The sequence below is a fragment of the Podarcis tiliguerta genome (assembly GCF_965153285.1).
Source record: "Podarcis tiliguerta genome assembly, chromosome: 10".
Taxonomy (NCBI): domain Eukaryota; kingdom Metazoa; phylum Chordata; class Lepidosauria; order Squamata; family Lacertidae; genus Podarcis; species Podarcis tiliguerta.
Genome location: NC_139543.1, coordinates 30,922,658 through 30,942,934, shown reverse-complemented (window position 1 = coordinate 30,942,934; position 20,277 = coordinate 30,922,658). Strand labels below are relative to the sequence as shown.

General features: G+C 42.2%; 1 protein-coding gene and 1 long non-coding RNA gene across 7 annotated transcripts in view; one reads left to right on the top strand and one right to left on the bottom strand.

The window, feature by feature from the left end:
• Positions 1 to 14,934, bottom strand: part of CNOT2 (CCR4-NOT transcription complex subunit 2) — a 58,021-nt gene extending 43,087 nt beyond the window's left edge. For 2 of the 6 annotated variants that reach the window (XM_083400692.1, XM_083400693.1), the window contains exon 1: positions 14,346 to 14,934. The gene's annotated coding sequence lies outside the window, so the exon portion shown is untranslated. Of the gene's footprint in view, positions 1 to 13,756 lie in introns of all 6 variants that reach the window. The other 4 variants (XM_083400699.1, XM_083400694.1, XM_083400695.1 and 1 more) reach the window with 4 other exon arrangements.
• Positions 14,935 to 17,995: 3,061 nt separating this feature from the next.
• Positions 17,996 to 19,481, top strand: LOC310658565. Its single transcript, XR_014502372.1, has 2 exons — positions 17,996 to 18,657; positions 19,108 to 19,481. It is a non-coding gene; the product is annotated as an uncharacterized lncRNA (long non-coding RNA).
• Positions 19,482 to 20,277: the final 796 nt, after the last annotated feature.

Below are 20,277 nucleotides of genomic sequence, written 5' to 3'. Positions count from 1 at the left end.
GTGACACCTGGTTTGAGAACAGTACATGTGAAAAGGATCCAGGAGTCTTGGTTGACCACAAACTTGACATGAGCCAACAGTGTGACGCGGCAGCTAAAAAAGCCAATGCAATTCTGGGCTGCATCAATAGGAGTATAGCATCTAGATCAAGGGAAGTAATAGTGCCACTGTATTCTGCTCTGGTCAGACCTCACCTGGAGTACTGTGTCCAGTTCTGGGCACCACAGTTCAAGAAGGACACTGACAAACTGGAACGTGTCCAGAGGAGGGCAACCAAAATGGTCAAAGGCCTGGAAACGATGCCTTATGAGGAACGGCTAAGGGAGCTGGGCATGTTTAGCCTGGAGTAGAGGAGGTTAAGGGGTGATATGATAGCCATGTTCAAATATATAAAAGGATGTCACATAGAGGAGGGAGAAAGGTTGTTTTCTGCTGCTCCAGAGAAGCGGACACGGAGCAATGGATCCAAACTACAAGAAAGAAGATTCCACCTAAACATTAGGAAGAACTTCCTGATAGTAAGAGCTGTTCGACAGTGGAATTTGCTGCCAAGGAGTGTGGTGGAGTCTCCTTCTTTGGAGGTCTTTAAGCAGAGGCTTGACAACCATATGTCAGGAGTGCTCTGATGGTGTTTCCTGCTTGGCAGGGGGTTGGACTCGATGGCCCTTGTGGTCTATTCCAACTCTATGATTCTATGATCAGAAAATTAGTCCTAGATGGGTTTACTCTTCCCCTGCAGGAAAAAGAACATAGCTTGAGTGTTCTTTGGATCCAGCTTTGTCACAAGAAATCCAGCTAGCCTCGATGGCTGTAAGCACCTTTTACCAGCTGCAAATGGTGCAACAGCTACAGCAATTCCTGGAATGGGAGACCTTGACCACAATACTTCAGGCATTAGTACTTCATCATTAGATTACTGCAATGTACTATATGTAGGGCTTCCCTGTGGCAACACTCACAGTTTGGAACCAGTGTTAGAAAGTGAGATATAAAAGCTAGGAGCCAAATTGCTGGAAAAATAAGCCATATTCAAGTTACTGATGTGGGTGATTTCCACATTATTATGATGTGGTTAAATGCTTCTTCGTGAGCAATGTGGACTCATGGAACTAGAATGGTGTGTTCAACCTGGAGTAGAATCAGAAGGTTTAGCAAACCTTGCAGCAGAAGGCTGACACTATGACTGTTCTATGCAACTCCATAAGCTGTCCCTTAAAGGCACTGGACTTAAAAGGAAGCAGCTGTAAATGTTATCAAGACTAGGAATAGAAGAGGAATGGATTCCAAGAAAGACTCACTTGATCAATCTGGGCTGATCATAACATTACATGTAGTTTAGCCTCATTTATCTTATATACAATCAACTACCAAAAGCTTTCAATGTAACTGTAGGGGAAGACATAAAAGTGATCTTGAGCTGTAAACATGAGAGGGGAGATGCTCAGGTGGTGTTGCATACATTTCTTGCTGGTGGTGCAGTCAATATCAAATCAAATGATACAAACACACTCATAATGATGGTCTATGCTCTCACTTAAACCGTCAAAAGGCAGATTGGTTCAAACAGATATTCAACAGGTTCATCAGCATAAGGAAGATCATGCACAAAATTTGAATTCCAGCCTCTCTCAAACATGTTCTAACAAGTACTGCAAACACACGCTACTTTACAGAGCCTCAAAACAAGTTCTCTTCAGGAAAGTTCTTAGGATTGATATGCTCGACCTATTTTCAACTCTTGGAAATAACAAAACCTTGAATTCTGATACAGAAAGGGATGCTACAACTTTCATCCAACCCATGGCCCACTCTGGAAAGATGATAACTGTAGACAGTCATGTAAGGCTCTACAATCAGCTTGCCACCAAAACAACTCAGATCATCTGAATCCTTATAGCCAAAGTCTTCAACTTTTTTCAAACCCAGGCTCCGCCTTTACCCTGACATCCATCTGAGGATCCATTTCTTAATTTCTTTATCATTTGTAGTAGTGCTGCTGTTGTAAAAGGTAAAAGTAGTGCTGCTGTTGTAACCTACCTTTGATCAGACTATGTCCAGCAATGAGTCCCAACCCACCAGCTGAATACTACATGTCTAAACTGTCTGATCAAAGGAGTAATTTTTGCTGCATATGATTTGTGCCGTCTGAAACAAAACAAAAAGAAAATGTGTACAGTCCACCATTTGTACAGTCCACTGGCCCACCGATAAACTCTTCCAGACTAGTTTTCATGGTAAAAAAAAAACCCTGTAAGCTACTATTTTATACAGGCAGAACAAATAACCTAGCAGTACAGCCCTTAGTCCATTGTAAAGATCAGGGACACAAAGAATGAAATAACCCAGTATATCTATACACTACTTCTCAATGCTTGTTTCCTTTCCTCTTTATACTGCACATGTATTTACTTGGCTGAAAAATGGTACAACTGTACAAAAGCAGGTAAATTTTAGTTTTTATTCTATAAAAGCACCCTCTCACACCACATGGGAACAGAAGCTAAGAAATGTGGTAGATTGCAAAGACCAAACCACTTTAAGTTATTGGGGTAAGGAGTAATGAGTAAAACAGTGGTTCTTATATTTTGCACTATTTTCAATACAGCATACGAACAACTGTTGTACAAACTGCTCCAATAACTTATTTCCAGGTAAACACTCTGCTCATAAAATTTAAACTAAAAAGTTTAGCATCTCCCAAAGGTATATGTACTATATGGTATTTTCTTCTTTGACACAATCCGCCCAAAAAATTCAGTGGGAATGTGGCCAGCTTCACCTTTAAAGTGTGCCTGTTCCAACTAGAGTTGTAGCTAAGTTTCTTCTGGTACTTCAAGAACATGAAATATATTGGGTGATATCCACTGCTAGTCATACTCAGAACTGACTCACCAAAAATCAATCCTACTAATTTCAGTGGAACTCCTGAGCATTCTAGTTTGGTATCGCCTATTACGTATAACAGCTGATAAAAGTGGTTAAGTATGGTAAATTTGTGAAAATATAACTTGCCTTTGTTTTATTGAAACAACAACTACCCAAAGATGAAGATGTAAGTTGTTACAACCCCTGGTACATATATATATTTGACAATTAGGAAACTAAAAAAGAAAAGATAATAGAAAAGATCAACATTGTAACAAACAAAAAGTAAGTTATGTTATCTGAGCTTAGAAGCATTTTCACACATAAACATAAAAAAATAATTTCTGGAGAAAAGGCTCAAAGATATAAACACCACCACAATGTAATTAAGAAGTTGCAATAAATTTGAATATCAAATACACTTTATAATTCTATCCACTGTTACTTCACATAGCAAGCATCAACGTAACTGAGTAAATGATTAATTCTATTCCAATCCCAGTAAATATATTTTTTCTTAAAACAACAGTATAACTTCTTCTATATATACTTCATCTATGCCCTGATTTATTTTACTCTGATGTGGATAGATTCCTCCAAGTTGGTAGGCCCACCACCTGCCTCCTTGATCCGCGCCCGTCTTGGCTGATTAGGGAGTGTCCAGATGTTGTGCGGACCCCCCTGGTTGAAATTATCAATTTGTCCCTTGACACAGGGACATTCCCAGGGGAACTGTAGGAAGCAGTGGTGTGTCCACTCTTAAAGAAAACTTCAACAGATCCCTTAGACCTATCCAATTACCGCCCAGTTTCAAATCTTCCATACCTGGGTAAGGTAATTGAGAGAGCGGTTGCTGAACAGCTTGGTAGGTTTCTGGAGGAAACATCGGCATTAGATCCATTTCAGTCCAGTTTCCGTCCTGGTTTTGGGACGGAGACGGCTCTGGTTGCCCTAACAGATGATCTCCGTAGACAACTGGATCGAGGCGGGTCAGGACTGCTGATCCTTTTAGATTTGTCAGCAGCCTTTGACATGGTCGATCATGATCTTCTGGACCACCGCCTCGCAGACGTGGGGATACAGGGCATAGCCCGTAACTGGTTATGCTCTTTTATCTCTGGTTGGGGACAGAGGGTGGCCCTAGGGAGCGAAATGTCGTTGCGCCACTCCTTAGTGTGTGGAGTGCCGCAGGGCGCAATTCTCTCCCCGATGCTTTTTAACATCTTTATGTGCCCCCTTGCCCAGATTATCCAGAGCTTTGGGCTGGGCTGTCACCAATATGCTGATGACACTCAGCTCTATCTGCTGATGGATGGCCACACCGACTCGGCCCTGAACACACTGACAAGATGCTTGGAAGCTGTAGCTGGATGATTTTGTGGGAGCCGATTGAAACTAAATCCTTCAAAGACAGAGGTCCTATGGCTAGGTCAGGATGGCATGGGGATGAGGGACCAACTCCCTTCTCTTGCGGGGGCCCAATTAGTGCCATTGCCTTCCGTTAAGAGTTTGGGTGTAATCCTTGACGCCTCCCTTTCCATGGAGGCGCAAGTTACAGCAACAGCCAAGGCAACATTTTTCCACCTTCGCCGCATCAAGCAGTTGGTCCCTTACCTTTCCCGCCCCGACCTGGCCACAGTGATCCATGCGACGGTAATCTCCAGGCTTGACTACTGTAATTCATTCTACGCGGGGCTGCCCTTGAAGCTGTCCCAGAAACTCCAGCGGGTACAGAATGCTGCAGCGAGGCTCCTCACGGGGTCTCTGCCATGGGAGCATATTCACCCAGTGCTTTTCAAGCTACACTGGCTCCCAGTGGAGTACAGGGTCAGATTTAAGGTGCTGCTTTTGACCTTTAAAGCCCTTCATGGCCTAGGACCCTCGTACCTACGGGACCGCCTCTCCTGGTATGCCCCACGGAGAGCCTCAAGGTCCATAAACAACAACACCCTAGTGGTCCCAAGCCCTAAGGAAGTTAGATTGGCTTCAACCAGAGCCAGGGCCTTTTCAACTCTGGGTCCGGCCTGGTGGAACCCTCTGCCTCATGAGATCAGGGCCCTACAGGATCTGATTTCTTTCTGCAGGGCCTGTAAGACAGAGTTGTTCCGCCTGGCCTTTGGCTTAGAGCCAATTTGATTCCCTCCCTCCCTCTCTTTCTTTTTTCTTTTCCTTCTCCTCCTGCGCTGACGCTGAGGCTACATTTTAATATTTTAATGTTCCATTATTTTAATGTTGTATTTTATTTTTGTTTTTAAGTTGTAATCATTCATCTTGTTTTTATTATTGCTTGTAAGCCGCTCTGAGCCCGGCCTTGGCTGGGGAGGGCGGGGTATAAATAAAATATTATTATTATTATTATTATTATTATTATTATTATTATTATTATTATTATTTCTCTAAACAGTATTTGTGTATGAAAGACCAATTGCTTCCTATTCTGAATTTTTACGGCAAGCCTCAAGGTCTTCAGAAAATGGAAGGTTTGAATGAAATGAAAGCGGCTTCTCAACTCTTTTCACTATTTATGAATCTAGTCTAGTCCAGCACTCTGCAATGCAGGAATCTCATCTAAAGCATCCATCACAGATGGCCATCCAAACTCTGCTTTAAAACCTCCACCTTCCAAGGGGCTCCCAATCCACTGTCAAGTAGCTCTTACTGTCAGAAGATTCTTTTTGATGCTTTGTCTGAATCTCCTCTCTTGTAACTTCTTGTCAACATCCTTCTTAAATTCTGGTGGCCAAAACTGGACACAGCACTACAGGTGTGGGCTGGCCAAGGCAGAATACAGCGAGACCATTACTTCTCTTGAACAGGCAGGACACTAGACTTCTGTTGGTACAGCCTAGACTAGCATTAGCTTTTTTTGCTGCTGCATCACACTCACGTTTAGCTCTTGGCCTAACTAAAATTCCTCAATCCTTTTCACATGTATTACTGGCAAGCCAAGTTTCCCCCATCTTATATTTGTACAGCTAGTTCTTCCTGCCTAAGTGTAGAACCATGCATTTATCCCTACTGAAATTCATTTTGTTAGTTTTGGTCCAGTTCTCCAATCTATTAAGGTCATTTTGAATCCTTGATTATGTATTCTACCCCCTCCCAGAATGGTGTCTTCTGCAAATTTGCTGAGCATCCCCTCAATTCCTTCATCCAAGTAATTTATAAAGATGTTGAACAATGGGCCCAGGACAGAACCCTGAAGTACCCCACTTTTCACTTTTATCCAGGATGACACGAAACCATTAGTGAGCACTCTTTGGGTTTGGTCAGTCAACCAGCTACCAATCCATCTAACAGTAACTTTGTCCAGCCCCCATTTTACCAGCTTCTCTGCAAGAATATCATGGAGGACTCTGTCAAAAGTCTTACTGAAAGAAAGATACACTACATCTACAACATTACCCTGGTCCTTCAAGCTTGTAACTCTTTCCAAAAAGAGAATTGAGATTTGCCTGTCATGACTTGTTTCTGAGAAACCCATGCTTGCGTCTTAGTAATCACAACTTTTCTAAGTGCTCATAGACCATTTAATTATCTGTTCTAGGACCTTGCCTAGTGCAGATGTCAAACTGACCAGTCAGTAGTTACATAAGTCTACTTTTTCCCCCTTTATGGAGATGCAGACAACATTTGCCTGCCTCCAATCTGCAGGGACCACACCTGTCTCCAAGAATTCTCAACGATTATAGACAGGCTCTGAGATTACATCCACAAGCTCCTTTAGTACCCTTGGATACAGCTCATCACGTCCTGGAGATTTGAATTCATTTAAAGTAGTTAAGTGTTCCCTTACCACCTCTTTTCCTATATTGGGTTGAAGCTCTCTCCATGCATCATTTATTATGTTATCACCAGGTTGGGCACTACTTTCCTTTTAAGTGAAGACAAAGGTAAAGTACATGTTGAGTAGTTCCACCTTCTCTCTGCCACCAAAGAGCATTCTCCATGCAGAAGACCTAATACATACTTTCTTTCTTTCGCTTTTTCAAACATGGTTGAAGAAAGCTTTAAAAATTATTTTTAACCTCTCTTGAAGGCCTGAGCTAATTTCTGAGCTTTGGTCTGCTTGACCTTCTCCCGACATTTGTTGGCTGCTCATGTATATTCTTACTTTGTGATTTCCCCTTTCTTCCATTTCTTATACATGTCGTTGTTACATCTCAGCTCATCTGTAGCCACACTAGTTTCTTTAGATGCCTCCCACTTTCCTTTCTTGTTGGAATTGTCTGCATTTGGGCCTTCAATATATCTCCTTTAAGGAACTCCCATGCCTCTTGGACTCCCTTCTCTTCGAATATTTCTGACCATGGGATCTCACCCAGAAGTTACTTAAGCATTTTGAAATCTGCCTTCTTAAAGTCCAGGGTGCATGTCCAACTACACTCAGCTTTCCCTTGCCTCTATCATGAAACCCAAGAGGACATGATCACTTCCTCTCAAGGTTCCCAGTACTTCCACTTTGTCAACCAGTTCCTCCAATAGGTTCAAGACACATGATCCCCTTGTTGCTTCTTCAAGCTTCTGGGAAATGAAATTGTCAGCGAAGAAAGTGAGGAATTTGTTGGACTTTACATTCTTGGCTGAGATTGAGTTCCAACAGATTTCAGGGTAGCTGAAGTATCCCATGATTACTTTATCTCTCCTTTTTGAATGTTCGGTAATGTGCTCTAGGAAGGCAATGTTCATATTTTAAGTTCCAATATCATTTTTATACTATTATACTAGGAAGATGAAAGTGTTTTCATATCAAATTGATTTCATTAATGAAATCCAAATACACATTCCTAATTAATTTATTTCAAATAAGAACAAATATATTTCAAATCCTAATGGGCTTAAACAGTGTTAGAAAGTGGGATAGAAAAGCTAGGAGTCAAATGGCTTTTGGAACCTAGGTTGTGGGAGTCAAAACAGAATGTCTAGTCACTATGGGGGGGGGGTGTCGTCAACCCTATTTATTTTGATAAGCATGAACTAATACGCAATTCACGTAAGTGACACATTGTTAATATCAGTTTTTAGCAGAAATTGTTAATACATGTTTAATTTGGTGTTTACAATAAAAATATTGGTACCATACTTCATTTTTTCCAAACACTCTACTCTTTGTTGTTAAACTCTTTGACATATTGTCTAACCTTAACATATACTTTGAGGTTTAAAGCACGTGCATTTCAGTAATCCTTGAATGTCAGCCAGGTGCAAAAAATAGCACCCAGACTTTTTTAGGTTCTCGCAAATGGAGAATCTTTAGATGCAAAATTCACCTGGCGCCCTGCTAATTTTGAACCCTGGACTTAAAGCTTTCCAAGATACTAAAAACTAATGTCTCTTGTTAAATTTTACTATACACACTCTGCACTACTCTCTCCCTGGTACCTAGAGAGTCCATTCCTTTTATTCTTGTGCAACTTAACAATGCCAACCAATTTCAAGGTCACATGAAATATAAAAACCTGCCATCTTCAAAATTACCTTTTAATGTCCAGTGATAACACAGGGCTGTCCATTTTCTGTACCTCTAACAGAAACTGGATGTGCAGGCATGAGCAGGTGACAACATCTACCTCTACACTATGAAAAGGTGTATCTGCATATTGCATACCAAAAGCACACTAGTAGGCCAGGCAGAGGTTCATTTGGCTACCTGGCAGCATTATAAACAGATTCTGTTTTTACATACTTTAGTTCAAACGAGCCTCCTAGCATTTGTATACTTCATAACCCAAATAACTGTTTTAAAAATCATCAATTATAGTCCCTCTGCCAAGACAAGGAAATTGTATGAGCTATGGACAGAAGCTCTCCAACTCAGTTGCATTCAAGGCCTACAGATTTATTTAGTTTGAGGATGAATATTTTTTAAAATGAAAACAGAATTCTAATATACAATTTTATCCAGAGAAGAGGTCCAACCCTTAAATCAACTCCTCACAACCCAGAACTGTTTGAAGGAAGCATGTAGCTTATAATCACCTGGCAGAACACAGTCAGATATTTTCTGATCAGAAAGTCTGTCCTGTTATTTGTAACAACCAAACGGCACACAATTTCCATAGGAAGATGGGATATAAACTATTGTAATAAATAAAATCACAGGAAGCCCCAAAGTTGATTTTAGAACCAAGGGTGGTATCCAAACAAGTGTGGCTTAACCACACCCATTCAAAACTATGGCTACCTTAAGCTCATTTATTTCAGTGGATCTAGTCAGAGTATGGCTTAGTTAGATACAACCCTGAATACATAAAGTTAAACTGAATGTTCTGTAATGTTTTTAAATCTATATGAATAAATTTACTAGTTTAGCTTTTCAATAACCTAATTTGAGAGTACTTAATATACAAAAGTATTACCAGTCAAATGTAAACAAGTTTTTAACGGTATGTGTATGCTAAAAAGGCAAGTTTAAATGGCAGACATATCTGAGTCCCAACACACAAGACAACTATTTGTGGGTGTCAGAGCTTTGCATTGTCCACTACTCGGAAATAAATAGAAGCTTTTTATCACAAGGAACCTGCAGGGAGGCCACATCCTATGCAAAATTTTGAATTAGGTTGCAAATCTTTCTATTACCTGTAAAAGTACAATTCTGACTTTTAAAGCTAGTTCAAATGTGCCAAGAAGTTTAATGATGTCACAGGCTAGTTGTTAAGCATTTCAATTTCATCACTAAAACACTTCAATAACAGTATCAACTATGATCAATACCCGAGGCTGCAAGTCTATATCCACTCACCTGGGAGTAACACCACTGAACTCAATGGGGCTCATTTCAGAGCAGGCATATATAGTGTATTTCACACATAATTGCTAAAAACAGAAGCAAGCAACAAGCTAAAGTGATAAATTAAAAATGCTCAGGTGAACATACATATAGAAACGGGTAGAATCTCCATAATATATTGACTTGACTATTCACTACCCTCTTTGACATTCTAATACTATTTCTTCATTCTATGAAGACATTTCATTATACAAACAACTGTTATCGCCTTCACCCTCATGAAATTTAATGTCTAGTGTGTCACAACATGTGCTGAGATACCTTAACAAACCAGGAAGTGCAGGAGAGTTTCAGAGGACAAAGACTGTGTCAAGTATTATATACTGTCTACACAGAAAGCAACTCCATGTGAAAGTAACATGTAAACAACACGTTACTTAAGTAGTACATAAATAATATTTGATTATTGTGCAAGCATCTACTGTATATACATGTTCTGGGAAACTGCAGTCAATCAGTACATGGAATTTTATTGCCTGTAAATATTACATAATTAGACCAAAATTATCTAATATATTAATTTCATCATAAATATACATTACATGTTCATCTTAAGTTGCCTTAAACAGCCTTTTAAAAAAGAGAAAGAAACTCACAGTTGCATTACTATTGCAAACAATTTTATGAAGGACTTAAAAAATAAAGAAACAGCGATGGTCACAGAGTGGTAACTTTGTGAATATCTATTTTGAATCCTTGAAAGAAACTTGATTTTATATCATTAATTTTTGTGTTTCAGATACTTTAGTGAACATGGAATGCACTTCTCTGCATGTTTACTCAGAAATAAGTGTAACTGAATTAAAGTGGGCTTACTTCCAGGTACATGTACATAGAATTGCAGTTTTAATAAGCTAAGAGGAAAGTATCTCCATGGCAAATTGTAGAACATAGTAATGTGCCACTTTAAGTGGCACACTTACATGGAAGTAAGCACCACTGAAACAGTGGAACTAGTTTTGAGTAAACATGCACAGGACTGCTCTGCAAATGAAGTAACTGCCACAACTTATGATTTCCAAGTAATGTATAATTGGATCCAGAGTTCCCTTGAGTGGAACAGAGCTCACAGGATGCCCTCTTGCTTTCTGTGAATTCTATCCTTCTCCTGGAAAGTCTGTTCCAGAGGGCTGAGAGACCCTTCAGAACAGTGGGTGAAGTGTTCAGCCTCCTCCTACCTGCCTGCTCCCCAGTTCCATCAGCAGGAGCCTCCAATGGATTGCAGTCCCTTCCATTTATAGAAAGGCCAGCTCTGAATCCATAACGATGGACAATATCAATCATTATGTTATATATTAGTAATTCCAGAAAATGTCACCTACTCCATGCAACTTTTAATTACTCAAGTTTAACAGGTAAGTTGTTTGTACTCAAGGTTACAGTCTTTAAACAGTTCAAAATTTTGTGCAGTGAATCCATACACAAGTCTCACCATGGAAAACCTAACTTTACGGTATAAAAATATCCACCAGAGACATCAGAAGACCTCTGCTTCAGTTACATGTGTATCTGACAACTTTTCAGGGAGCATCATTGAAGTACAACTTTTTGAACTTAAGGACTACTCCTGATAATTACTAACCATTTTCTGCAGTTACTTTAGTACATAAATCTAGACGTCTTGTCTTGCTTAAAATGAGAAGAAATCTCGAAGGCAGTGCTTTTCAACCAGTGTGCCATGGCTCCCTGAGGTGCCTTAAATGATAGTCAGGGGTGCTGTAGGCAACACTGGCCTCTGTCCCTCTTTCCTTTCTTCCCTCCTCTGATGCCCTCTTGCGCCTCTGCCGCCAAAAGACTTACACAACTGTTTGTTACAGCACCCCTGGTTACAAGCTCCTCAGGTGAATGGTGCCTCTGGGGCTGGCCAGGGGGTGCTTCCCAAGTCCTGTAGGGCAGTGTGAGAAGGCACCTCTCTTTGGGGCAGGGGGCAGCTCAGAGAACAGGGGCGGCAGCTGCAGCTGCCCAGGACTCCCAAGGAGAGGGGATAGGAGGCTGAGGGAACACTCCACAAGGGAGCATGTTTGAAAGGAGGTGAGGGGCTGCTGACTCTGCAGGCAAAGGGTGACATAACTGGGCTCCTAAGACCCACAGAAAGTATGTAGCTGGGTCAAGGGAGCTGTGGACTCAAAAAGGTTGAAAACCTTTACTCTAAGGCATAACTAATGGTGATGGTTGAAAAAATTTCCAGTGCTTTGTTTTTCTGTGGAAAATTTCCCATTTAAGAAGTCCATCAGCAAAAATGTATGGATCCCACTTGCAAAAAAATATTAGGCAAGTTTTTAGTTTTGCTCACTAAATACAAGTAAAATAAACAGTCTGTAATTAGATTAAACTTTATTACATCAGAAAAATTACTGATGGAATTATCTTCACTTGCACACATAAAAATTCCAGAAAAATATTCTATTCAATTTCTTTCTGAGAAAGCCACATCACTAATATTTTATCAACAGGAAGAAGAAAGTCATGATCTGTAACAATTTTCTGAAGTCATTGAAGTAGAACTTCACCCTCACAAACAACTATCAGAGTAGCTTTTAGAACTTATACTACATGGACTTTGGTAGAATCTATGCATATCTCACTAAGAGCTGAATACCCATTTCTGATTATTATTTTGAAAAAGGTATTACCTGCTTGACATTTTACATCATACTGTATTAGAAATCTATTGGTGGTCATAAGTTATACAATTTTCATTATCTAGCCTTATCAGTAACATTTGCTCTTTAACTTATTATTTTTCTTAAAACAATGGTATTTAAAAGATTTCCCTGCACACATTCATGACATCTTTAAGATCAAAGCTGAAAATTTCTATTTCAGGAACACCAATGTTTGTTGTTGTCATTCACCAAATAATAAATGAAGTGAACAGTGTTTTTAGAAATGATTTGTGCTTTATGATCAGATGTGTTATTTTGTGTATCATATCGAAACAGCTTCTATGTAGTCTTTTAATGTTGATTACTCTGTGTGTGTGTGTGTACAGATTAAATTAATTACCAGCAGCAAAAGAAGACTGACTTTCCACTCCCCTCCCCAAATATTTCACAAGTAATTAATGCTCAGTATTACTCCCACCATAAGTTTTTTTTTAAAATCAAACTGTAAATTAGGGATTGAAACAATACACAAATTCCATGTAGAAAGCTCAGCAGACTCACAAAACTGTTTCTGAATCTTACAGCCTATACCTAAAATCTAGATGCCAGCAGGCCACACAGGACCAAAACAACCAGCTGCCTGGGATGCTTACAACTCCCCTATAAACTTTACAAGAGCATGTTAAGGAATGCCACATCACATATATTAATTCAAGAACCACAATGCAATTGTAAGAATCACCATGATATTTGCTTAAAAAGCAGGGGCTAGGCAGGGGAAGCTTCAATGCACCCACTGTGTTCTAACATGATCAGTTTTGCAAGTTGCAGTTTGCCAGGGCTGAAAGATGTGCTACATGCAAGGCCTCAACTTCGAACTTTTTTTTTTTTTTTTTAAAGGCAGCCGGGTATCAAAACTCCTTAATGGCCCAAACCATCTCAGTCTCATCAAAAACCTCACTCCTGCTCACTAAACGTTGACAGGATCGGCCACATTATTACACACAGCTTCAACGCGAACAAAGGGCAGCCTTGCCACTTCCTCTAGGGAGCTGCTTTTCCACCCCACCCCACCCCCAAATGCAATGTTACTATTTACACACACACACACACACACAAACAAACAAACAAACACGTTATCAGTTTACCGCGGGGGAACTGCAGTGCACGCTCCCGAGCGAGCAAAACAAAAACAAGCCCATCCACGCAAGAAAGACCTCGTCCTGGAAGAGAGAGCGCAACCGCTCGCTCGCAAGTTTGTTCTGCAAACCTCGTCGGGGGCCGGAAGGAGGCTCTTCGCAACCGCTGGGTCGTGCGGCTGCGGCGAAACACCCCCCATAACCCCCCCCCCAGGCAAATGCAAAGGGACCCCCCCCCCTTCTCCATCCCAGGCCTTCCATCCTAATAAACAGGCCGCCGAGGCCGCTTGGGAGGCGAGAAAGACGCGAGGCGGCGGGAAGGGGCAGAGAGCTCTGCTTTGTCGCTTCCTTACCCGGAGCCTCAGGCATCGGGGGGGACGCGGCGCTCGCACTCGGGTGGCCTAAAGGGCAGCAGCAGCAGCGCGGGAAAGAGGGAGAAGAGCGGAGGCGGCCGCGACTAGGCCGAGCGGCGGCTGGGCGGGAGGCGCAGGCAGGACCCGAGTCGGCCGGCGGCGGCGGCGGCGGGAACGGAAGCAGCGGGCCCAGGGGAGGAGCGGCCGGGCAGAAGCAGGACGCGGCCCTCACGGGCCTCCGCGGTGCCGCCTCCCGCGGCGGGGCTTCCCACCCACCCCCTCCTTGCTCCGGGCCGGGCCTCGGGGCTGCCTGCTCAGAGCCTGCGCGTCGCCTCGCTCGCCCTCCTCCTCCTCTTCCCCTCACGCATCTCTTCTCACCCCCCTCCCTGCTCCTCTCCCTCAGAGAGAGAGAGAGAGACAAAAGCAAACGGAAACCGAGCGGGATGAAGCGGGCCTCGGCCAGCCCGAAGCGGGCCGGAGCCGTCGGGAAGGCCTCCCCCGGCGCCCGCCAGCTCCCCCGGGAGCTGCCGAGCTGGGCCGCGGCGGGGGGGAGAGGCGGCGGGGGGAAGGAGAATCGGGCCGAACTCACCGCATGAATTTTCTTGTCCCGAGGATCCAAGATGGCTGAGCACCCTGCACGGAGGATGCTGGGGGAGCGACCTTTACCCTCTGACCCCGCCGCTGCCGTCGTGACCTCGCCGTCGTCGTCGCCGCCGCCCGGCAGTAATCGCGGGACCAGCGCTCGGTGCCGGCCTGCAGGCGCCTGCCGTCCGCCAGAGCCTCTGAGAGGGGAGAAACGCGGCCTGGCTTCTTCGGGCGGGCGCGGAGGAGTCTCGCGGCGCGGAGCCCGGTCGGCGGGAGGCGCTTGCGGGCCCGAGGAGGAGGAGGATGGCGGCGACGCCAGGCCCCGCTGTGGAGAGAGCGGCCTTGTGGGAGAAGAAGAGCTCCCGAGACATCCGGGGGAAGCGGGGCGGGCGGGTGGGGGGGGGGAGCCGTTATTTACACGCTGGGAGGGAGGGAACCTTTTACACACGTCCTTGGGAGAGCGAGTTGTGGCGCGGGGGGTCGCAAGAGCTCCTTCATCTGAGCCTGGAGGGGAGGAAGAGGCTCCTTTCTCTTCCCGACCACTGAGGCCAGGATAGTCCCCTGGTTTATTCCTACTCCAAAAGCTACACTCACCCCCCCCCCACCCGAGGTGATGAAATTCCTATACGAAACTAGGGGTTTGAACGCACCTTGTCACGTGGGATGGCCTTCCACGCGTGTTCTGTGTGGCACGTAGACAGGGCTTCCCTTGTGGTGTCTTTTGGGTAAGGATTTGGCCACTTGCGAAGCAGGCCTAAGAGTAGTACCCGTTTATTCATTGAGAAACGCCTCAAAGGTTCCCAGGAAAGGGATAAGACGCTTCTCTTAATGAAGGGGGAATGGTTTAAACACAGGGTTTCTCAAACTAGCGTCTCCAGCTGTTTTTGGACTACAACTCCCATTATTATTATTATTATTATTATTATTATTAAACTGTGTAGATTGCCCTTCATCTATAGATCTCAGGGCAGTTCACAATTTAAAGTATTAGCACAAACATGGTACAAAAGCAGAACCAGTGGTCAGGGATGATGGGAATTGCAGTCCGGAAACAGCTGAAGACCCAAGTTTGGGAAACCCTGGTCTAAGAGATAAGTCTATAGGATAACATGCAACACAGTAAAAGTGAGTGGTGAGCAGCGGCTACATGGGAGAAAGTGTAAGGACAAAGTGGGGTTAGAATAAACATTTTTTAACTACCATAGCTGCCACCCCACCCCCCGAAATAGTTTATGGCCCGTTTCCGCATGATACTATAAAAACCAAAAGCAGTGTGCCTATGAGGCATTGTACTCTGCTATTGTTATGTCCTTTGCCCCTTTGCATAAAGTGATAGTGGTTGAGTGCAACAACGCCTGGTCTGTGGAATTGGTGTGCTAGCACCTGGTGCCCCAGGTTATATGAGGCACCAGATATGTGTAACACCGGATGGGTAAGTTCTTGGTCATCTACCAACATGTTTAAATTGACATAAACACGCCCTTGTTCCCCCTTACAGAGAAAAGGTGGAGCAAAGAACGGTAGCCAGTAACAGACCATGACACCTCTTAGAGGATAAAGTTTTCTCATTTTCCCATGTGGGAAAATATAGGAAAGTTCCAGTAACAAAATTTTGAAATGGAGACATTAACAAATCATCTTTTCCCACAAACCTGGCTGAAAGTTCATGTGTGCAGCACTTTGGTGCCAGTATGAAGGTAAATCTTATCCACTGAAAAAGAGTGGGGCAGAGGTAATCTTTTGTAATCCCTATACTCCCAACAGCATATGCTTAGTTTGTTGGCCTGAACTACTGTTTATAGTATTTTCCATCTCTTGTTCTGTATAAACTTTTAAAGAGTAATATATCAAAAATGGTCTCAAGGATTTGTTTTTTAAAAAAACAAAACAATTATGTGAAATCCATATTTATAAAGAAAGAGCAGGAGCATATTTAAATTTCACATTTCAGGGCATAAATTAACTACTGAAGGATCTAATACAGGTGACAAGGTGCAAAATACAAAACTTAAATCTGTTCATGCAGAAGATCTAAACATACTTTGAAAGAAGTCCTGTTGAGTTCAGTGAGATCATGTACCCTCTAAAAAGTGTGTTTAGGTTTGTGTCTAGATTTGTGATTTATTTGAGTTTGAGTGGTATAATTATGTTTACATCAGAACCTTTGTATCTGATTAAAAGCCATGTCATACATACAGATAGCACCTGCATGTAGGAAATTCCCTGCAGGCCTCAGCCAAGTGCTGAATTGCAGTTTCATCTTCTCTTGCTGTGGAACACATGATCTGCCAATAAATGCTATCAATGTAGGAAATATGTGATTTTTGAAGTAGCTCTGGTGCATAGTGATACAGGGAAACTCCACTACAGCCCTAGACATTTGGGGAAGTTCTCCAACTGTTGCCTTCCCATCCAGAAATGAGAATGATATTCATTTATTACAATGACAATTGTGAAACAAATCTAACATGACTTTTGTAGAATATTACTGCACTAAAGGCGTGTGATTTAGGTAGAATTTTGCAGGCCATCTGGATTGTCCATCCATCCAAAACTGTTTAACCATGTATGTGTATGTGGTGTCCCTACTTCAGCATCATATAACTTTTGTAAAGCTTGTCATGACAATAGCAGTGTGTGGTTATTCCAGCTAATGACTTGCAAGAGTTCCTAGGTCCGTAGGCAGAGTTAATTTTATAATACAGCAAAGCCACATTTTATGCTGGTCTATAGATTTATCAAGCAGGTAGACTGAATGTAGGCACTACCAACCATACCCACAATTGCTGCCATTAAAGATTAACTTTCTCTCTGTTCATGACTTAACACCTTGGTATAATCAGATGGTATTTAATATTTCCACGATGCATATAATTCATAGTAGCCCAGTATGAGCTGTCAGGTTGAAGGGTGCCATGGCACCACTTAATTGATTTTATTTTTCAGTAGGGTGTAATGGGATGGTTTGTGTAGGATTTGGAAATTTGGCAATAACAGTTTCACTATTTAAAGAACCCAGAAATAGCAGAGTGTCTTAATGTAACTAGCTCAGCACATTTTCTGCATTTAAGTTTGATTTACCTACGCCATTAGAAATATTTTTGTGTTCACTTCCTTCCAAACATGTAGAACTGAGAGGTTGTAGTTCATTGGTATGTTTTGCATGGAGAAGGTCCTAGGTTCAATCTCTGACATCTCCAACTTTTGTAGAATGGGTAAGGTGAGTTATTAAAGTTTTAAAATACTAGTTTATTCCCACTGAGTAGAGCAGGATTTATTTAAAGCATTTTTCATTGCTCTTCAGCTGAATGGGCTCCCAAAAGAGACTTACACAGGATAACAAAATGGTGGCAGTGATGACCACAAACCTGGAAGCCTTTAAAAGAGGGATAGACAAATTTATGAAGGATAAGGCTATTGATGACTACTAGACATGGTGGTCATGTTCTACCACCACTGTTGGAGGCAGCATAGTTCTGAACATCAGGTGCTAGAAACCACAAGAGAGGAGAAGGCTGTTGCACTAAGATCCTGCTTGCATGGGCATCTGGTTGGCTGCTGTAAGAACAGGATGCTGGACTAGGCGAACTGCTGGCCAGCAGTGCTATTCTTACAATCTTATTAATAACAAAGAAGACAGTTGGTAGGCTTTCACTCTATAAGACACAATACAAAAGGGGGAAAGGGGGATGGGGAGAGAAGAGGGTAAAAGCAAACTGAGGTATCAAGTCTTAGAGTCTTACAGTGACTAGCTTGAACAGAAGCTGGTCAGAGATGTGAAGACTAGCTGAACCTTGTGCAAGGATTTGACCTGAATTATACAACTTTTGTCCTCTTTTCTGGGTCAGTCCGTACAGTAGAATCTGGGGAGAATCTCCTTTCTTTTCCCAAGGACTGAGGCCTTAATAGTTCCCAGTAGGTTCCTGCCCCAGAAGTTACGGGGCTCCTCAGATGTGATGAAATTCCTAGACAAATTTCTACTGTCACTGCCGGAATTTGAATGCACATTGTCATGTTTGATGCCCTTTCACACTTGTCATATGGCACACAGACCTGGCTTCCCAGGGTGTGGCACATGTGCCTTTTGTGTAAGAATTTGGCTACTTGTGAAGCAGACCTAAGAGGAGTACCTCTGTGCTTTGCGGAGCAAATGTTTGCGGCTCAAAAGTTTCCAGGAAAGGGGCATCAACAGGTCTGTTCCACACTGTGTTGGAATTGGACTTTCAGTGTACTCTTTGGAACTCCCTCTTGTTACATATCAGACTGTATTATCTTTTCAGTGCCTGATGAAGGCCTTCCCACAAGCCTTTTAATAAGTACTAATAATAATAATAATAAATTTTATTTATATCCCGCCCTCCCCAGCCGAAGCCGGGCTCAGGGCGGCTAACAACAATTAAATAATCAAACAATCAAATAATCAAACATTCTAAAAACATTCCATTATAAAAATTAATTAAAGTCAAATTAATGGCAACCGTTAAGAAAAATTCTGTGCAGGTTGCCAGAGGAGGGAGTCAGGCTGGGCCCTGACCAAAGGCCTGGTGGAACAACTCTGTCTTGCAGGCTCTGCGGAAAGATGTCAGGTCCCGCAGGGCCCTAGTCTCTTGTGACAGAGCGTTCCACCAGATTGGAGCCGCAGCCAAGAAAGCCCTGGCTCTAGTTGAGGCCAGCCTAACCTCTCTGAGGCCTGGGACCTTCAGGATGTTTTTATTTGACGAGCGTAGGTTTCTCTGTGGGGCATACCAGGAGAGGCGGTCCCGTAGGTACAGGTTTTTATCCCAGTTTTTAACTGCAATGGACTAGAGATTGAATTTATATATGTTTTTTATCGTTAATCACTTCAGGATATTTCATAGGAAGCAATTCATAAGTGAAATCAGTAATACTGTAATCGGGATTGTGAAACCTACTGCATTTGTTTGTTTGTTTGTTTGTTTGTTTAGGAGTAATCAAGACTAGTCTTTTAAGGTGCCACAAGAGTCTCTGATTGTTGTTGGTGCAAGAAACTTACACAGCTAGCCCTCTGGAAATAGTTATTAGAGTTTCCCAGTTGTTTTTAAACCATCTATGCACTTGTGGAAAACATCTGGAACTTTGCTTATTTTATATCACCTTATTATTAAATTAAATAATCATAGTAATATTTATTATTGTTATATACTTATCTGTACCCCACCTTTTCCCCTGTTGGGACTCAAGGCATCTTACAGATAAAACCTAGAATTGCTAAAAACACAGAAAAAAAATCATTAAAAACAATTAAATATTGATGAAATTAAAACTATATACATATCATAGAATCATAGAATCTTAGAGTTGGAAGAAACCACAAGGGCCATCGAGTCCAACCCCCTGCCAACATATAAAAGCAGTTTAAAATATACACATAAATACAATAAAAATAGCATGGCACCAGCCATCAAAATAAGTAATTTGACCAGAATATAATGTGAGATTAACTGAATAATGAGAAAATCATTAACATCTCTCGTATGTTTGACAAGTACAAAAAATAAATACAGTTTTACAAAACAACTGCTATTCAATGCCGTAACTATGTAGCAGAATGTATAAAATAGTTCCTGTTCAAAATCAAGCCATCAGTACTTCGCTTGTTGACATGAGTAGAAATTTGATATAAAATATTGAGAGAAACTGACTAAATTTGAAACACTGTTACCTCAATTTAGTGAAGCACACATTCAGACAGTATGAACAACCTTGACAAACATGGAATAGTTCACCAGCTGTTCAGCCCAGAAACAACTATATGTGATTGACAGTTATGCTTCCCAAGTCCTGACCCACTACAGTTCAGAGGAAGAAGCTACAAAACGTATTATAACTTCACAACAACTGGCAGATGGTACCGGCTGCAGTGGGCTGCTGCTCACCGCTATATATCACCCTCTGGGGTGGTCTTGGTCTACTTC